General features: G+C 43.8%; 1 long non-coding RNA gene across 3 annotated transcripts in view; it reads left to right on the top strand.

The window, feature by feature from the left end:
* Positions 1-18150, top strand: part of LOC111098816 — a 31949-nt gene extending 13799 nt beyond the window's left edge. The window contains exons 3-6 of one of the 3 annotated variants that reach the window (XR_005369668.1): positions 2857-3011; positions 3104-3289; positions 12682-12871; positions 16945-18150. This is a non-coding gene — a long non-coding RNA (uncharacterized LOC111098816). The remainder of the gene's footprint in view (positions 1-2856; positions 3012-3103; positions 3290-12681; positions 12872-16944) is intronic. The other 2 variants (XR_005369666.1, XR_005369667.1) reach the window with 2 other exon arrangements.
* The last annotated feature ends 304 nt before the right edge of the window (positions 18151-18454 follow it).

The raw sequence follows: 18454 nt of genomic DNA, 5'->3' as shown, positions 1-18454 counted from the left end.
CACCTCTGCAGCAGGATTTGTCGGATTGCACAGCGTTTGTTGCTGCTACTGGTTTCAGTTTGTGCACCGCTACTGGACTGCTCTTGTGGGCATTTGAGCTGCAGTCCCTACTTCATACTTCCTTGAGGAGATTGGGAGAAAGAGCCCCTCTGCCTCCTCCCAAAGGCCTTTCAGATGGGCTATTTGTTCCCCCACTGGGCTTCCTGTCCACACAGGGCAGCTTTGATGCAGAGAAGGTTCTTTATGTTGGGCAAAAATATGCCTCCCTACAACTTTCGGCCTGCCAGTCCTTGCTGTGTACTCTAGGGCCACAAAGATCCCTCTGTATTCTCTGCCTTTAACATTTCCACACAGGAGCCTTTTAGCCTTAAAAATTGTCTAATCCCAGATCCCTCAGAACGTCCTCATTAATATGGTTTCCTGATGGCCACCTTACCTAGACAATTCCAGTTGTTAAACTCCCCCCTGTAGTTAGGGACCAAGACTAGACATGATACACCTGGTGTGTGTTCTAACCAGAATCAAGGGGCCAAGAGCATCACCTTCCTGGTTATGAATTCAATACCTTTGATGATGCAGCCTAAGGCCACTTGAAAGACTATGACTATTACGATTTCAGGAGAGGGATGAGAAATGATAAGTTCCTTGGCCACCAGGAACACTTCCACGGATACAGAGGTGTGTTGTGAGGATGATAAACTGCCTGCCGAGGAAGGAGTGATATCCGTCCAGGTGCTCAAGCCAGAATTCTTGCTTCTGAACTTGACCCTTTTCTCTACTTTTGCTATCGAATATAGTTCTTGCCTATTTTATTTATCTCTAAGTCTCTCTGAAATCTGTTTCTTCTTTCCCACCACCCCGTCATCTCTTTTAGAATCCCTGCAATAAGTTTCCCTGTCTTCACACATATACACACCTACCCACCCACCCCCATGTTTTCAGGATAAAGCTCAGTGTCACTAGGGCCTGTGTCCCAGCCTCACTCCACACGCATCATATGATCCAGTCTTACTAACTTACAAGAGGAGTGGTCGTTCACCTTTGGCCTCTGCATATACTCCTACCTGGAACATTTTCTTTCATCTCACTTTCCCCACCACACCTCTAATTTCCTCAGTCCCTCCCACCTAGCACATACCTTCTACCAGGAAGAGTCCTTGGATACAAATAGGATCCCGTTCAGGTCAGGCTTGCCCCAGTGGCAGGACATGTATTAGGGCAACAGCAGGAGGACTCACAGAGTCAGCAGGAGCCTAGAGATGAAGCTCAAGAATGAAATTGCTCTGAATGGCCAAGAAGCAAAGGCCAGTGTACGAGTTAGGTTATGAGACTGATGCGCTGCCTGCTGCGCTAAGAAGGCATCAGGTATGTTAGTTAGGACTTGCCTTTGACCATAAGTCCTAGAGACGTGAAAAACAGATACAGAACAATAAGTGCTCTATTTTTCTACCACCTAAAAAGAAGCTCAAAGAACATGGAACAGCCCAGCATATTGGTAGCCTTCCCGGCAGCCATGTGCAACTTCTGACATCTCATTGACAAGAACTGGGTCATTCGATGTGATGGTTAATTTCATGTGTCAACTTGGCTAGGCCATGGTATTCAGATATTGGGTCAAACAGATCTGGATGTTGCTGTAAAGGAGTTTTTATATAAGAGCAACATTTAAATCAGATTGGTCAAGTGAACCTCCATAACGTAGGTACACCTTACCCCATCCATCAAAGGCCTTCGGAGAAAGAGGCCCTCTGAGGATTTGGTCTATGGGCTGTACTTCGGAAGCCTCGGTCTGAGGTTAGCAGACAAGGAGATAGAAAGTACAGTGTAAGGGGCCAAAGGGGAGGGGAGGAAACTAGTGTGAGAGCAGAGGGGGATCTGGGCAAAAAGGAGCCCTTTACATCTTCCAGGGACAGATGAAAGGAGAGTCTTTGTTGTTGCTCCACAGTTTACCTGCATGGAAAAAAAGGGTGAAAAGGTCTGTTTAGCTGGAAAGGTGTCTCTGCCATCTCAGGGTGGGCCCAGCATCTGTCCTGCTGGCCAGATGCCAAAATGCATTCAGCTCACTGTGATTTGTTCCTCCTGAAAACAGCAGGTGGAGAAATCTCTCTCTCAGCACCATGGCAACCAGATCTCATTCTCCTGTAACAGGAGAATTGGCAAGTGCACCCCTGCAGGTGCTGATCCATTAGTGTGCAACTATGCTCCTTTCAAGGCCAGGCCATGGGTTGAGTGGTTGGAATGCGAAGATGCATAAACTGAAGCCCCCACTTGAAGGGAGTACAGAGGCTGGCAGAGGAGATGGAGATGCACAGCCAACTGTATACTAAGGAATCCAGAGAAGGGATGGACCCAGTGTTGCCCAAGCAGCTCCTCCTCCCTGGGACCCAGGAACTGACCTGCTGGGCTTCTCCGAAGAGCTGAGCTTGACTTGAATTTGAGTCAGTCACAGTTGGTCAAGGCCCAAAGAAGAAACCAACTTGGGAAGGGCTTCCCCCCTGCTGAGACTCAGACACCCCTGGGGAGACATTCTGTGGCCCTTCTCCCTCCCACACACAGGTGCAGTTTCAGAGAGCACAGGTCACTCCAGGTTGCTGTTGAATTTGATTTGGATCATGGTTGCATCGGTTTGGTTAAGGAATGTGAACAGGTCTCTGATTGCAATACACGGCTTCACCCAAGGCCACGTGGGCATCAGGAGAAGCAGGTGAATTTGTATCAGTTGGGTAGACACAAGGTTGTCCCAGTCGGGTGTTTGAGTAGTGTTCAGAGGTATGTTTGGGGATGCTATCAGAGCACCTGGCACAGAGGAATACTCAAGAAACGGCCATGACCTTGTGAATTTTCCTATTTCCATAGTGTGCAGACAGGGATGACAAAGCCCACAGAAGGGCAGGTGGTAGCAGTAGGGGCCCCCTGGCCCAGGCAGACCTTGTGACTGCTCCCAGCTTAGCGGACAAGGAACACAGCAGTTGCACCTCTGTCCTCACAGCTCAGCACCTGCAGGATCCAAGGTATGTCCTCCCCGGGTGCTGGGGTTACTGCCGTCCCTCTACCCCACAGAATCAGTACAACCCATTCTAGTACCTGTACCTTCATCTTTCAGTCATCCCTACCGCGCATCCAGACCTTCTGTCCAGAAGGGACAAGTGCAAGGATGACAAGGACGTTTTTGCATCATGTACAGAAACCTACTAAAGAGATGTATGGGTCACTGCAGGAGCAGGGCTCTTAACCAAGAGTCATTCATCTTTGTGATCCAGGACCATCTCAAGCCAAAGGGAAAATCCAGGTAGCTGAAATAGAATTAAGTTTGTGTCCTCTCAGTCCATTTTGGGGTCCCTTTTTAGCTTGTAGAGGGGGAAAAAAAAAGCATCATGACCAGGAATGGTCAGAGTAGAATCCCAAATTTTCAAAATAGGCTTATATGACTCACCACCCCCTCTTGTCATTACTTGGGAAGCACCAAGGAGAGATGATCCCATGCTAGACCTGGCACATTGAGTGACTGTTAGCTTGAGCTGCCATAACAAAATACCACAGCCTGGGTGCCTTAAACAATAGACATGTACTTTCTCATCCTTCCCGAGGCTGGAAGCCCATGATTGAGGTGCTGGCAAATTCATGTTCTGGTAAGAGCCCTCTCCCTGGCTTTCAGGGGACTACCCTCTCATCATGTGCTCACATGGCCTTTGGTATTATCCATGATCCGGTGTCTTTTCCTCTTTTTGTAAGGACACCAGTTCTACTGGATCAGGACCCCACCCTTATGACCTTAATTATACTTCTAAAGGCCCTCTCTCTTAATACAATCACATTGGGAGCTAGGGCTTCCACCTGTAAATTTAGGGGGGAACACAGTTCAGCCCATAACAGTAACCTCGATGAGAGAAGGAGATAGGGGTAAAGTTAGATGTCTGTAAGTTAAGTTTGGAGGAGACTATTCCAATGCTGGATAATACCACATGCCTGCAGATGAGAGAGCATGGCAGGACCATGGCATATGGTAACAATGGACCATCTCTTGGGTGGCCTTTGCATTATTAACCATAGGCAGTATGGAAAGCTGAAAACAAAATGCAGTTTTGTTTCAAGGGCTATAAGGGCACATGTGGCTTATGGAGCTGTGTTCTTAGTGCCTAGAACGGTGCCTGGCCTCTCACATGTGCTCAGTAAATTAATAGTCACTGGGCTTCTTTGCCTATTTCATTCTTTTAAACTCTCTCTCTCTTTTTTTTTTTTAAGGTTTTATTTATTTAATCAAGAGAGAGACAGAGACAGGGGCAGAGACACAGGCAGAGGGAGAAGCAGGCTCCATGCAGGGAGCCTGACGTGGGACTTGATCCCGGGTCTCCAGGATCACACCCTGAGCTGTAGGTGGTGCTAAACTGCTGAGCCACCTGGGCTGCCCTAAACTCTCTTATTTCCATTTTATTTTGTGGAATGTTTGTCATTCTTGCCTTCTATGTCCTTAATATTTTCAACAATGTTTTTTTTCTCCCTTGGGCTATTTTCCATTTTTCTTTATTTTCTTTTTCCACTCTTTTCCTGAGTTCATGTTTCACCTCCTGATATCTTACCATCTTTTCCCTGTACTCTTTCTTCTTCTTCTTTTTTTTAAAGATTTTATTTATTTATTCATAGAAACACAGAGAGAGAATGAGAGGCAGAGACACAGGCAGAGGGAGAAGCAGGCTCCATGCAGGGAGCCCGACATGGGACTTGATCCCAGGACTCCAGGATCACGCCCTGGGCTGTAGGCGGCGCTAAACCGCTGCGCCACCCGGGCTGCCCCTGTACTCTTTCTTCTTAACGGCAAATCCCTTCATGTTTTTTAAACGTCCGGCAAGCATTTGGTTGAAACTTTTGTCTGCTCCGTGGCAGCATTTTCCTGGTAAGGGTTCCACACCTGTCACTTGTGTTTCCCATCCCTTTCCTGTGCTTGGAAAGATCCTTTGCATTTTCCTTCTGATGATTCATCTTTGGACAAGTAGAGTTTTTCCTGAACCAGTATGCTGAGGGAGAGTCATGTGAGATGGGGTCAGAGCAATGCTCCTCATTAGCCAGAATTTTCCTGATGACCCAGGGTTTACATATGAGCTCGATCAACCTTCACTTCTCAGCTTAGGCATGTCTGGGCAAGTTTGGCAACCCAGAGATGCTGGCCTCTGCCAAGGAGATTTGCATGATTTGGTTTTCATTTATTTATTCGTTTGTTACCTGGATGATGAGAGAAGTTTAAGTCCCAGTGCCTGGGGGCAGAGAGAGGTTGGGAAGATAGAGTGTCTGCAGTCAGCCTCCCAAGGACCAGGTTTGTAGCAGTCTGGACAGAGTTACTGCAGGCAACAGAAAACAGAGGTCTTCAGCTTTGGGGCCAGATGCTCATGTGAGAGAGGCCACAGCATCAGAGAGGGCAAGAGCTTCCCCCCTCTCCTGCCAGGATCAGGAGCTCAGGAACATGGGCTGAGAGGAACACAGTCCTGCTTTGGAATCATGTTAACTGAAATCTTAAGTTCTAGAGGACAGAAGCCAGCTGACCAACATGTGCAAGCACCCAAGCTTTTCTTTCTCCTTCCACCTTCTCCACGTTTCCAGTATAGCTGTCAACAATAAGACCGCCCTTCCCACGTCTTGCCACCCCTGGACACCTTCTGGCCCTGGACCCAAGCTTGGCCTAGAACTTTTGAAGACCTAGTTAGGAGTCTAAATATTTGAACATCTTTTTTTTTTTTTTTTTTTTTAAGATTTTATTTATTTGAGAGAGAGAGAGCACAAAAGCAGGAAGGAGAGGGAGAGGCATGCTCCAAGTGGGGAGCCTGAGGCAGTGCTGGATTCCAGGACCCTGGGATCATGACTTAAGCCAAAGGCAGATGCTTAACAGACTAAGCCACCCAGGCATCCCAGTCTTTGAACATCTTAATCAAAGAAGAATCTATTGTAGATCACAAGATCAAAGGAGGAATTGAGTATCCAACTCTATAGATGGGGCCCTGCCTCAGGTGGCTCAGCTAGAAATCCTCTTTGGACTACCCTTCACATTCAAAGTCCTGGAGAGAGAATCTTATCAATAATGTGAGAAAATAACTAAAATACACCAGCTGCCAAGGACTTATGTCATCTTTTTCATTTTTGCTTTTATAGAAGAAACACCAGTGCAGTATCATGCTTGAGCCTGTGCTCCTTAGAGATTACCTGACCATTTCATTTATTCAGTTAAGATCAAAGGAACCAAATGATAGCAATGGCCATACTTAATTGTCAAGAACCCTATACTCTTTACCCTGGGTAAAAACCAACCAACCACTCATTTCGCTATGGGTTTCAAATTAAAATGTGGTATTCCTTTGGAAATGTCCGTTTCCTTTTGTAATCTTTATGTAATAGGTTACCGTGGCTTTGGGGTCTTCATTTAGTTACTAAAAAGATTTGATCTCAACTCAGCCCCATCCATATCACCTACTGGTATGAGTTACACTGCGGAGCTCAGATGAAATGCTTGCTGAAAACCTGCCTAAACTCAACTCAGCAGTCTAAGAGGAATTCTGATGGGAAGGATTAGGAGAGGACTAAATTTGGGGAAAATTCAATTAAATCAATAAAAGGATTAGAAATTGGACCTAAATAAGAAAAAGGAATTCATGGAGAAGAAAAAGATGTTGCATTACACAGTCAAATTAAAACCCGAAGCAATTACCATTGAGATTTTTTGTTCAGGAAATGAATATCGACTACCTACTGGGTGCCAAATGATGTACTTCATACTAATGGTACCAAAATAGATAAGACGTAGGCCCAGAACTCATTGAGCAGTGGAAAAAGTCTTTGTTTCTGAGGAGTCATCAGGAACTGGGATCGGCAATCTATTTACTTCATATATTATATGCTTATTGAAGAGAATTTGGGAAACAGAGATTTAAAATTGTCTCTAATGCCACCAGCAGAAATAATCACTGTTAATGTTTTCTGTAGGTATATGTGGTTATAATAAACACTGACATTGATTAAATGCATTCCATGTTCCAGACTCCCATTTCATCATTAGCCCTATGAAGTGGGTACCATCGTCATCCTCATTTTACATATGAGGAAACAAGTTTTGAGATTAATCAGCTCAAAATTACATGGCAGAGGCAGAATTAATCCAAGGCTTATCTTGTTTATTCTCAAGCTCTCAAGCAGCCCAGGGACCAGAAGAACCCCACAGCCAAGGCTTTGTCATCAGAGGGGCAAGGCAGTTCTGAATACAGCCCCCTGGCTGCAACTCAGATCTGACTTTCAGAGGACAAATGCCCAATTCCTATGGAGAGAGAAGGGCTGAACTAGCTGTACTGTCTAAAAATCAAAACAAAACAAAACAGAAAATCTTGGTCTCTTTGGGAACTCTACAAGTAATGCAAGGGGCAAAGAAGATTTGTCACCCTGTGGGAGCAAGGCAACATATCAAAAAGGCTATGCCTGCTAGTATAGTGCTGCCACCTGGTGGAATTGATGACATAGGACACTGTGTCCAGCAAGACCAACCCTGAAACACTCCCTGGGAGGAGAAGAAATACATGGAGAGAACTTTACAAGAAGTTGAAAGTCTTGCATTAGCAGTTAGGGACAAGAGTTATAACTGCTAATGTCACCCCCTAATTCTCTCCATTTCCAGATAAAGGGATGAAGAAACTCAGATTCTATATATTTTCCTATATATAATCATAAAAAATATTTTCTTCTATACTTTATTCTAATGAAATTACCTCTGATGTTCACACACCTTAAATACTAAGTAGATCTACTAGGTCATTTTCAGGAGTTGGTTGGCCAGCATCTAACATCAAGAATAGGGCACAGAGTAAGTGATCAAAAAGTGCCATCTGGGGACTCCAGGCTGGCACAGCTGGTAGAGCATGCAACTTTTTTTTTTTTTTCTAAGATTTTATTTATTTATTCACAAGCCACACAGGGAGAAAGAGAGGCAGAGACACAGGCAGAGGGAGAAGCAGGCTCCATGCAGGAAGCCTGACGCAGGACTCGACCCCAGGTCTCCAGGATCATGCCTTGGGCTGAAGGCAGCGCTAAACCGCTGAGCCACCCCGGCTGCCCAGCATGCAACTCGTGATCTTGGGGGTTGTGAGTGTGAGCCCCATGTTGGGTATAGAAATTTTTTTTAATTTAAAGTAAATAAAAAAGTATTGGGCTCCCCACAAGGAGCCTGCTTCTCCCTCTGCCTATGTCTCTGCCTCTCTGTGTGTCTCTCATGAATAAATAAGTAAAATCTTTAAAATAAAATGAAATAAAATTGAAAGTCCTAGGGGCTCCAAAGGAGCACAGTATGAAAATTACTGTCTCTGGATGATCATGTGAGTCATTGAATTGACACTGAAAAAGATAACTAACATTCTTAAGGAAGATTTTGAAAAAAAAAAAAAGAAAGTTGTGTTTAAATTGAACTTGGATGACCTAGTCAGATCTCCTATCGATTTAAATTAAATCTAGAATGAGGAGCCCCTGTGTCTTTCCTTTTCAATTGAATTTCTCATTGATAGTCAGTTAGCAGGGGCTTCTTGTTTAGCATTTTGCATCTTTTTTGCTTTCCACACTGCCACACATCTAATGAAAGAAAACATTTAAAGATTATTGGGTTTAAATGAAGTTCTGGAAAAAGCAAATTTAATCTATGGCAGAAAAGCAGAAGAATGGTGGCTCCCTCTAGGAGGAAGGGTGAGGGTAAAGATTTGCTGAGAAGGAATACTGGAACATTTGGGGATGATGCGGGAATGTACGTTTGTCAAAACGTTAATGGATATGCACTTAAGATTTTTCTCATTTCATTGAATTTAAATTTCACATTTAAAATATGTGAATACAGGGACACCTGGGTGGCTCGGCAATTGAGTGTCTGCCTTCGACTCAGGGCACGATCCCGGGGTCCAGGATCCCGGGGTCCAGGATCAAGTCCCACACCCGGCTCCCCATGGGGAGCCTGCTTCTCCCTCTACCTATGTCTCTGCCTCTCTCTCTGTGTGTCTCTCATAAATAAATAAATAAAATCTTTAAAAAAATAAAATATGTGAATACATACAATGGAATATTATTCAGCCTTAGAAAGAAAGAAAATCCTGTCACTTGCTATTATGAGGATGAGCCTTAGGAACATCATGCTAAGTGACATTAGCCAGTCTCACAAAGGTCTTGTAAAGGCGTAACCTTAGAGCATCTGCTCATGGCAAACTGACCATCTCTGATTTTTGCAACTAGGAACTTAACCTAACAACCTTATCTAGGTGAGGACACTACATAAGTCAGGATCTGGCAGGAAAAGGTGACTCAAACAAGGTAACTGAAGAGAATTTAATAAAAGGACTGTTCAACAGAGATGCGAACAGGTTCAAGGGATGGCTCCCCTCCACCTGGACTCCACCGAGGTCTCCACCCTTTATGTAAGCTTGTGCTCCAGCCCTCTCTGTGTTCCATCTTAGTTCAGGTAGCCCATACTTAGTCCCTCTGAGGGTGGAGGTGTGGGCTCTGTCAGTGGTTGACAGTCCCAGTGAGCAATCAACTTACCTGGGGAACCTTTAAAATACATCAGTGTCTGGGCCCCGCCGCCAGAAGTTCTAACTTAATGGGTCTCTGGTGCAGCCCGGGCATTGGTACTGTTTAAAAGCTCTCAGGAGATTCCAGCAGGCCCAGATCAATTATTTCAGACTCTCAGGGATGTAGGCCTGGGTATTTTTTCGAATCTCCCCAATACAGCCAGAGCCGAGAAGCTCTGCTCTGTTTTCTATCAAAATCTGTTGTTTTAGCATAAACTTGGGGCTCCGTTATCCTTAGACCTTCCTTTCAAAGTGGATTTCAGAAGCAAAATAGTTCAATTTAAAAATTGAGCATCGATTTATTTCATCCTAATAACACCACTTGGGGTATTGTCAGTATCTCTGGCCAGAGCAGAGTCAAGAACAAGGGAATAGAGAAAAGCAACATCAATATTTCAGAGCAGCATTTTTCACTATAGCCAAAAGGTAGTTTCCACTGACAAGTGGGTGGATAAACAGAGTGTGATGTGTGCGTGAATGGAATACTACTCAACCTTGAAAAAGAGGGAGAGTCTGACACACACTACAACATGATGAACCATGAGGACCTCATGCTGAGTGACACAAGCCAGCCACAAAAAAGATAAATACTCTATGACTCCACTTACATGACGGACTTACATAGCCAAATTCATAGGGACAAAATAGAAGGGTGGTGGCCAGGGGCTGGGGGAGGGGAGAACAGGAGAATTGTTCAACAGGTCTAGGGCATCAGTTTTGTTTTGTAAGATGAACAGAATTCTAAAGATGGGTTGCACAGCAATGTCTTAACGCCATACCTAAAAATGATTAGGATGGTAAATTTTATCTGTACATTACAATTTAAGCACATTTTTAAAGCAGGAATGTTTAACTAGTTCACGTTATACCTTTGTACACACATTAGACAAGAGAAACTCAGTCTTCCTCCTGCCCCACCCCTAGGCTTGCTCTGGATACTGGGGAACAAATCTTACTATCTTCCTTTCTTCTTAACCTGGCCTGGTGGGAAGATCCGGCTGGGCCTAAGAACATGAACTAACTGGAAAAGGAAAACAACTTCGCAGGCTCCTGCTAATTCTTCATGTGGTCAGCGAGGGTGTCCAGAGTGAGAGGCTCAGCTGTCCAGAAGGAAGCCAACAAGGACTCTGTCGTGGGAGGGACAACCTGGGGCAGGGTGGAGGAGGAGAAAAGTGGAAGTAAAACTTCTCTGCATAATAAGGCAGAAGGAAGAGGATGTTATTGCCATTGGTACTGCTGTAGGAAAGTGTTTTTCATTGACATGGATCCCTACTCTACTGTCTCTGAGCAGTGTTTATCATGCGAGCTGCATATGTGGGCTTCTGGCCAAGAGTCACCCTCAGAGGGGCTGGGGAATCCCAGGGGAAAGGGGGCCCTGTGATGTCACCTGGCCCTGAGGAAGAGAGCTCACAGGGTCTGAGGGACTCGGAGCAATGCCCATCCTGGGCTCCTTTGCTGGAGCTCTTTGGCCACAGGATTCTAAACGAAACTCACCATCAGCTTTATTTACCATCTTCCACTGTGTCACTCAGGGTAAAGGTACAGATACTAGAGCAACAACAGCCTGTGTAAGCTTCCCTGGGCAGCCTACAGAACCGAAGAGGGTTAAGTTTGAGAAACCGAAAGTGAGGCTGGAGCTCCTTATGCCCTCCAGAGGACTCTTATATTGTATTTAACATTTTCCCCCTTTCAATCCTAGGAACAATAGTTAGCATCTACTTTTTCTTCTGTGAAAATCAACAAGGACCAACCAAAAGAGATTATTTATTCAGGGCTAGCTATAGCAAAGGAGTCAGCCACCATCACACATTTTGGCAGACTCAGAAGCAGACAGAGGAATGGGAAAGCTTTATCATGGAAAGAAGGGAAGGCCATGTCCATGCTCCTGTTGGAGGCTGTTGGCAGGTGCAAGCTATAGGCTGCCTAACTAGAAGTGGGGTTTTTTACGTGACTGGTCAGGAACGTATATTTGCTTTACATTAGGGGCAAGAATTAAGGAGGCTGACAGTTATAAATAAAGTGCTGACCATTTGGGTCTAATGGTTACAGCAGTTCTTGCTTGACTTCCTGGACTGGGTGGTAGAGACAGAGGTCTGACTTCCTACAAGTCTGACTTACAGAGAGTAGAGTGGCTGCCTGGGATGGTTGCTGCAGGGTGTAGGTTAGAGTTCTCTTGCATATGTGACCTGGCCATTGTCCATTCGTATATTTAGTCTCTCCCTACCAAACCTTGAGGTGCTTCAGCCCGATAGTCCAGTGATGGTGGATTGCAGAAATACAAAAGCTGGGCAACCGAGGGCAGTGCAGCTTTCTTTGCTCCCCCTCTGCTCAGGCCAAAGTGGCAATGGCAGTATCAGATCAAAGGGGATAGTGGTCCAGAAGTTCCAGGTGTGGCTACTACCAGGATGGAAAGCAAGGAGTGGCAGGTAACAACAGGGAAGCCACGTCCACAGTGTGAGCCAGCTCAGAAGTCACAGTGACAGCCCTTTCCCAAATGTAGAAGAAGAAGGTCACCTTGACAGTAGAAGGAAGCACTCCAGTTCTGTTGTCTAAAATAAGGGTATTCCTAGAGAGTGCAATCCTTTGATAAAATCCCTAATATCCCTGAGTTTTTATTTCAGAGTTTGCCATTGAAAGTGACGTAAACCAGTCAATACGTCCTAGCATCAGACTTGTAAACAGCTTCTTTGCTTCCCTTCTCCCACATTCAGTTGGCCCCAAGCTCTAGCTAGAAATCTTCAAATTTCTGAAGGTCTCTGAGGGGACCCTTGGCTGGCTAGGCTGGTTAATTGTCTGCCTTTGGCTCAGGTCACAATCCCAGGGTCCTGGGACTGAGCCACACATCAGGCTCTGTGCTCAGTGGGGAGCCTGCTTCTCTCTCTGTCTGCCACTCCCCCCTGCTTATGCTTGCTCTCTCCCTTTCTCTGTCAAATAAATAAAATCTTTTTTTTTAAGCGTCTCTGAGAATCATCCTCTCCCACCTGACCCCGTAAGATTTGGTTATGATTCTCATAGGGCTTATGATTGCTGTATGGTTTGTTGTATTCATATTAACTTCCCTTAACCTTCACCAGACTGCAAGCTCTCTCTGTTTTATCACCTGCAGGGCTGTTATAGGCATTACAAAGACACTAGCTGATCTGTGTCTCTGTGACAGATGAACACCTTCATTCTCCCAGTCTGTACAGAGAAGCTTTTTCCTTCCAAAGCAGAAGACAGGTGCTGGAGGACACAAAGACCAGACAGGCACCACCTCAGGCAGTGAGAAGAGCAACCAAATAGTTAAATACAATGTGGTAAGTGCTAAGTAAAGGACTGGGAAGTCCCAAGTACCTTGGGAACGCAAAAAAGGAGGTGACTTGCTTTGATAGGCAAATCAGGCTTCACAGAAGAGCTAATGTTGGAAGGATGACAGGAGATTCTCCTTGCAGAGAAGGGGTGAGACATCCAGGTAGAGGGAGAGGTTTGGGAATGTAGATGGCAGACAGGTGGAGGGCTGGTGGAGATGGAGCTGCCCATCTCCACAGGAACAAGGGTGTGAAGGACCTTGTTTGCCATTTCTATAGGCATTTGGATTTCATTCTAGTGGCAACGTAGAGTCTATGCAGGCTGCTAAGCAGAGGAATGTCAAACATCTGTGTTTTCTTATAATTTTGGCATCCATGTGGCAGATGGATGGGGATGCCCAGTTAAGAGACTGCAGATTGTAGGGACCTGAAGTAGGACAAATGATGAGGGTAGAAAGGAAGAGTGGGCTTAAGATGTATTAAGGAAGCAGAATTAGTGGGACTTGGGAAGGGGATGTAGTTTTGGAATGTTGGTGAGGTCCAGAGCCGATGGCCAAGAAAGAATTCTTGTGATGTCTTTTGTGCAAAAAAGGTGATTTTATTAAAGCACAGGGGCAGGACTCATGGGCAGAAAGAGCTGCTACACTGGAGTTGTGAGGCATGGTTGGCTAATGATATACTTAGGAGTTGGGGGAGCTGAAGCATTTGCCTTCAGCTCAGGGCGTGATCTCAGAGTCCCAGGATCGAGTCCCACATCAGGCTCCCTGCTGGGAGCCTGCTTCTCTTTCTGCCTGCGTCTCTGCCTCTCTCTCTCTCTCTCTTTCTTATTTTATTTATATATTTATTCTTGAGAGAGAGAGAGGCAGAGACACAGGCAGAGGAAGAAGCAGGCTCCATGCGGGGACCCCGATGCGGACACAATCCCGGGACTCCAGGATCATGCCCTGAGCCAATGGCAGGTGCTAAACCGCTGAGCCACCCAGGGATCCCCTCTGCTTCTCTCTTTGTCTCTCATGAATGAATAAATACAATCTTAAAAAAAAAAAAAAGATAGTCGGGAGCATCCTGGAGGAATGTTACCCTCTGCTTGCCTCAAGTGTTTGTCAATGGGCTGCAGGTTATAAGGACATTTAACTTTATCTACCTTTCCTTCTGCCTTTGTTTCCTATGTCAGAGGGAGTGAAACAGAAGAATTGAGGGTGCTAGGCTCTTATTTTAGACTACTGGATTCGTGATAAGGAATTATAATTGAGAGGTTCAGTGCTGGTTTATGATGGGCATGCCCGGGGAAGGGGCACCAGTGGCCATTACAGAGAGGAGAGCACACCACATACACTCCATAGCCGAAATCACAAGGTTTCTCTGAAAGTCTGTAAATCACTGAAATTCTCTTCTGCTCCTGCGGTGCAAACTGCTCTCCTTGGTAGTTTCAGGCAGGCAGCTTGCCAACAGGCACAAAGGGAAGTCTCGCTGTACTACCTCCTGTGTGGAGTTTGCTTTGATAACTCTGCCCTGCCTTTATTCTCTAATGGTCTGTGCTCGATTGGTCTCCCGCATATATGAGTAAATATCAGCTGTGATGAGTGTCTCTGAATTATTCTTTGATAGTTATTTCTGGAATCTACATTGAGATCAGTCCACCTTAGTTCCCATGTTGGAGCCTATATGTGGCATCTCTTCTGGACACCTTGAATTCTGAATTGTCCTTCGGCCCCTCTGGGGATCTCTTTGGGTGACCATTAAGATTTATGACTCCTGGATGCTAAAACTGGTCTCTGAGTAGTGCTAGATCCACAGTAGCTGCCCCCTTTTTCCTTTCCCCCATTGGTGGAAGAAAAGCCAGTGGTTAAGCCTTGATTATCTCTGATCTCTGTCAAGTGGCAAACAACTGGGAGCCCCGTATCTCTTTGGATTTTTTTGTTGTTGTTGTTCCTGTTTTTCCTGAAGATTCTAATATTTGGGAAACCTGTATGTATGCCTTGAGATCACAAGACAATGGGTTTTATCAAGCACTTGCCACCCTCAACTATAAAGCTGAAAATTCAGTTATGTCATATCCAACACTGTTGATTTATTATATTTTTTGACTATTAATAGAACCCTTTGTGTTCTTTGTCTTATGCCCTATATTTACTTTTGCCAGTTCTCTGAGTATCTATAAATGAACAAAGCCTTATCCTTCCTTGCAAAGGAAGGAAATATTTTTTAGCAGTTTGTTAATAATTATATTTCTTTTGTATTTGTAGAAATTTAAAAAAAATTTTTTAAGATTTTTATTTATTTATTCATGAGAGATACAGAGAGAGAGGCAGAGACACAGGCAGAGGGAGAAGCAGGCTCCATGCAGGGAGCCCGATATGGGACTCGATCCGGGTCTCCAGGATCATGCCCTGGGCCGAAGGCAGGCGCTAAACCACTGAGCCACCCAGGGATCCCCCCCAAAAATTTTTTAAGTAGACTTTCTGTCCAGAGTGGAGCCCAACACAGGGCTTGAACTCACAATCCTGAGACACTTAACTGACTGAGCCACCTAGGTACCCCATATATTTGTGGAAATCTTTTTAAGCAGCTTTATTGAGAGGTAATTCACATACCATGAAATTCATTAATTTAAAGCATAAATATAGTAGGTTTTAGTATAGCCACAGAGTTATGCAGCCATCACCACACTTTTAGAACATGTATTCTCACCCCAAAGAGAAACCCATACTTATTAGCAGTCACTCCCTTTTCTCCCTAACAGCTGTGCCCCTACCCCTACCCCAAGCCCTAGGCAACTACTAATCTATTTTCTCTATATATAGATTTGCCTATTCTGGGTATTATATTTCATATAAATGGAATCATACAATATGTGGTATTTTGTGACTGGCTTCTTTCACTTAGCATAATGTGTTCAGAGTTCATCCATATTGTAACCCATACCAGTACTTTATTTCTTTTTAAAACCAAATGATATTCCATTGTATGGATATAACACATTTTGTTTATTCATTCATCAGTTGATAAGCATTTGAGTTGTTTCCACTTTGGGGCTATTATGAATAATGATTCTATGAACATTTGTATATAAATTTTTGTGTAGACACGTGTTTTCATTTCTCTTGGGAATATTCCAAGGAGTGGAATTGCTGGGTCATATGGTAACTCTATGTTTAACTTTTTTGAGGAACTGCCAAACTGTTTTCCAAAGCGGCTGCACCATTTACATTTCCATCTGTAGTGTATGAGGGTTCCAATCATATCCTCCCCAACACTTATTACTGTCTTTTTTGACGATCTTAGTGGTATGAAGTTGTATCTCATTGTATTTGGCATTTCTCTGATGGCTACTTATCTTGATCAGATATATGATTAGCAAGTAGTTTCTCCCATTCTATGGATTTTTTTTCCCCACTTTTTTGATGGTGTCTTTTTTTTTTAAGATTTTATTTATTTATTCATGAGAGAGACAGAGACATAGGCAAAGGGAAAAACAGGCTCCATGCAGGGACCCCAATGTGGGACTCGATCCCAGGACTCCAGGATCATGCCCCGAGCCAAAGGCAGACCATTAACCACTGAGCCACCCAGGTGTCCCTTAATGGTGTCTTTTGAAACACAAAAGCTTTTAATTTTGGTGAAGGCTAATTTATGTTTTTCTTTTTCACTTGTGCTTTTGATGTCACATTTAAGAAGAGTTGCCTAACTCAACGTAATAAAGATTTACTATTTCTATCTAAGAATTTTACAGTTTCAGCCCTCCTGTTTAGGGTCTATCACCATTTTGAGGTGATTTTTGTATATGATATGAGAAAAGAGTCCAGCTTCATTCTTTTGCATGTGGATATCTAATTGTTCCAACACCATTTACTGAAAAACCTATACTTTCTCCCATTGAATTATCTTGCTAACCTTGTTGAAAATCAATTAACTACAAATACAAGGGTTTGTTTCTGGACTCTGACTTTATTGATCTGTAAGTTTTTCTTTACACCATAACCACATCGTCTTTGCTTTGTAGTAAGTTCTGAAATTGAGACATGTGAATCCTCTGATTATATTGTTTTTCTTTTTTTCTAAATTATTCTGGCCACTCACAGCCGCATCCCAGGAGTCCTATCAGACACCTTTTTTTGGTTGTTAATTATTGGAGATTAATCAGCCACAAGACTTTTTATGTCATTTGTGAACACCATAGGTTATATCTAATTCAAACATGCATTATCTTCTATCAAAGAGGAGGGAAATGTATACAAATAAAAAAGAAACAATTGAAATTGGTTTTTCATGACCTGGAAAATAAAGAACTCTAGCTGATATCAATTGTTTAAATATACTGAATGTGTGCTTTGGGAATGCAGATGGAGTAGGAGTAATTGCTTCTGGCTTCTTAGAGCTTCATGACACACCATGAAATTTTTTTTTCCACCCCATGAAATTGTAAAAGTTCTGAGTACAAGGCTCTTTCTTCTTCCATTCTCTACCCGAAGTAATAGGGAAGTTCAATAGAAATACATGCAAATGAGCCCTGTTAAGGTATGAAGGAACTCCTATCTCATCAATTCCTCCAATAGTTACCTAGCTTTCCTGACAGTTCGATATTTTCAATGTACAGATATGTGATGGTTAATTTTGTGTCCATTTAAGGGGTGTTTGGGAATGAAATGAACATTTAAATCTGGACTATCCTCCAAAATGTGGATGGGCCTCACCCACTCACTCGAAGTCCTGAAGAGAACAGAGAGACCAGCCTCCCTGAGCAAGAAGGAATTCACCAGCAGACTGTCTTTGGACTTCACGTGCACCATCCACTCTCCTGGGTCACAAGCCTCTGGGCCACATTGAAGATTTGGACTTACCAGTCTCCGTAGTAGTGCAAGCCAATTTCTTGGAATAAGTCTCTCTCTATATGGACACATCCCATTGATTTGTTTCTCTGGAGAACCTTAATGAATACAAGGTATAAATAATTTCTAAACAAATGGATTGGTATATCTTTGCCTACCTCCAGAGAGAATTTATAAATTGCATTATAAAACACCTTAAAATTAAAGGTGCCTCTATTTTGATTGACTTATAGAAACTAATTGTCTTTTTTAATTGAAGTATAATTGACATAACATGTTATATTAGTTTCAGGTGTACAATACAGTGATCCAGCAATTCTGTAATTTATTCAGTGTTCATTACATTAAGTGTTCTCTTAATCCCCTTTATCTATTTCACCCATCCCCCATCTACCTTCCCTCTGGCAACCATCAGTTTGTTCTCTGTATTTGTCTGTTTTTTTTTTCTCTTTTTTCTTTGTTTTGTTTCATAAATTCCACATGTGAGTGAAATCATATATATTTGTCTTTCTCTGTCTGACCTATTTCACTTAGCATAATACCCTTTAGGGGGCAGCCCCGGTGGCGCAGCGGTTTAGCGCCACCTGCAGTCCAGGGCGTGATCCTGGAGACCCTGGATCGAGTCCCATGTCAGGCTCCCTGCATGGAGCCTGCTTCTCCCTCTGCCTGTGTCTCTGCCTCTCATTCTCTCTCTGTGTTTCTATGAATGAATGAATGAATGAATAAATAAATAAATAAATAAATAAAAATACCCTTTAGGTTC

This window comes from Canis lupus, chromosome 14 (genome assembly GCF_011100685.1).
Source record: "Canis lupus familiaris isolate Mischka breed German Shepherd chromosome 14, alternate assembly UU_Cfam_GSD_1.0, whole genome shotgun sequence".
NCBI classification, from domain to species: domain Eukaryota; kingdom Metazoa; phylum Chordata; class Mammalia; order Carnivora; family Canidae; genus Canis; species Canis lupus.
The sequence above is the reverse complement of the archived record's forward strand: the minus strand, read 5'-3'. Positions and strand labels throughout refer to the sequence as shown.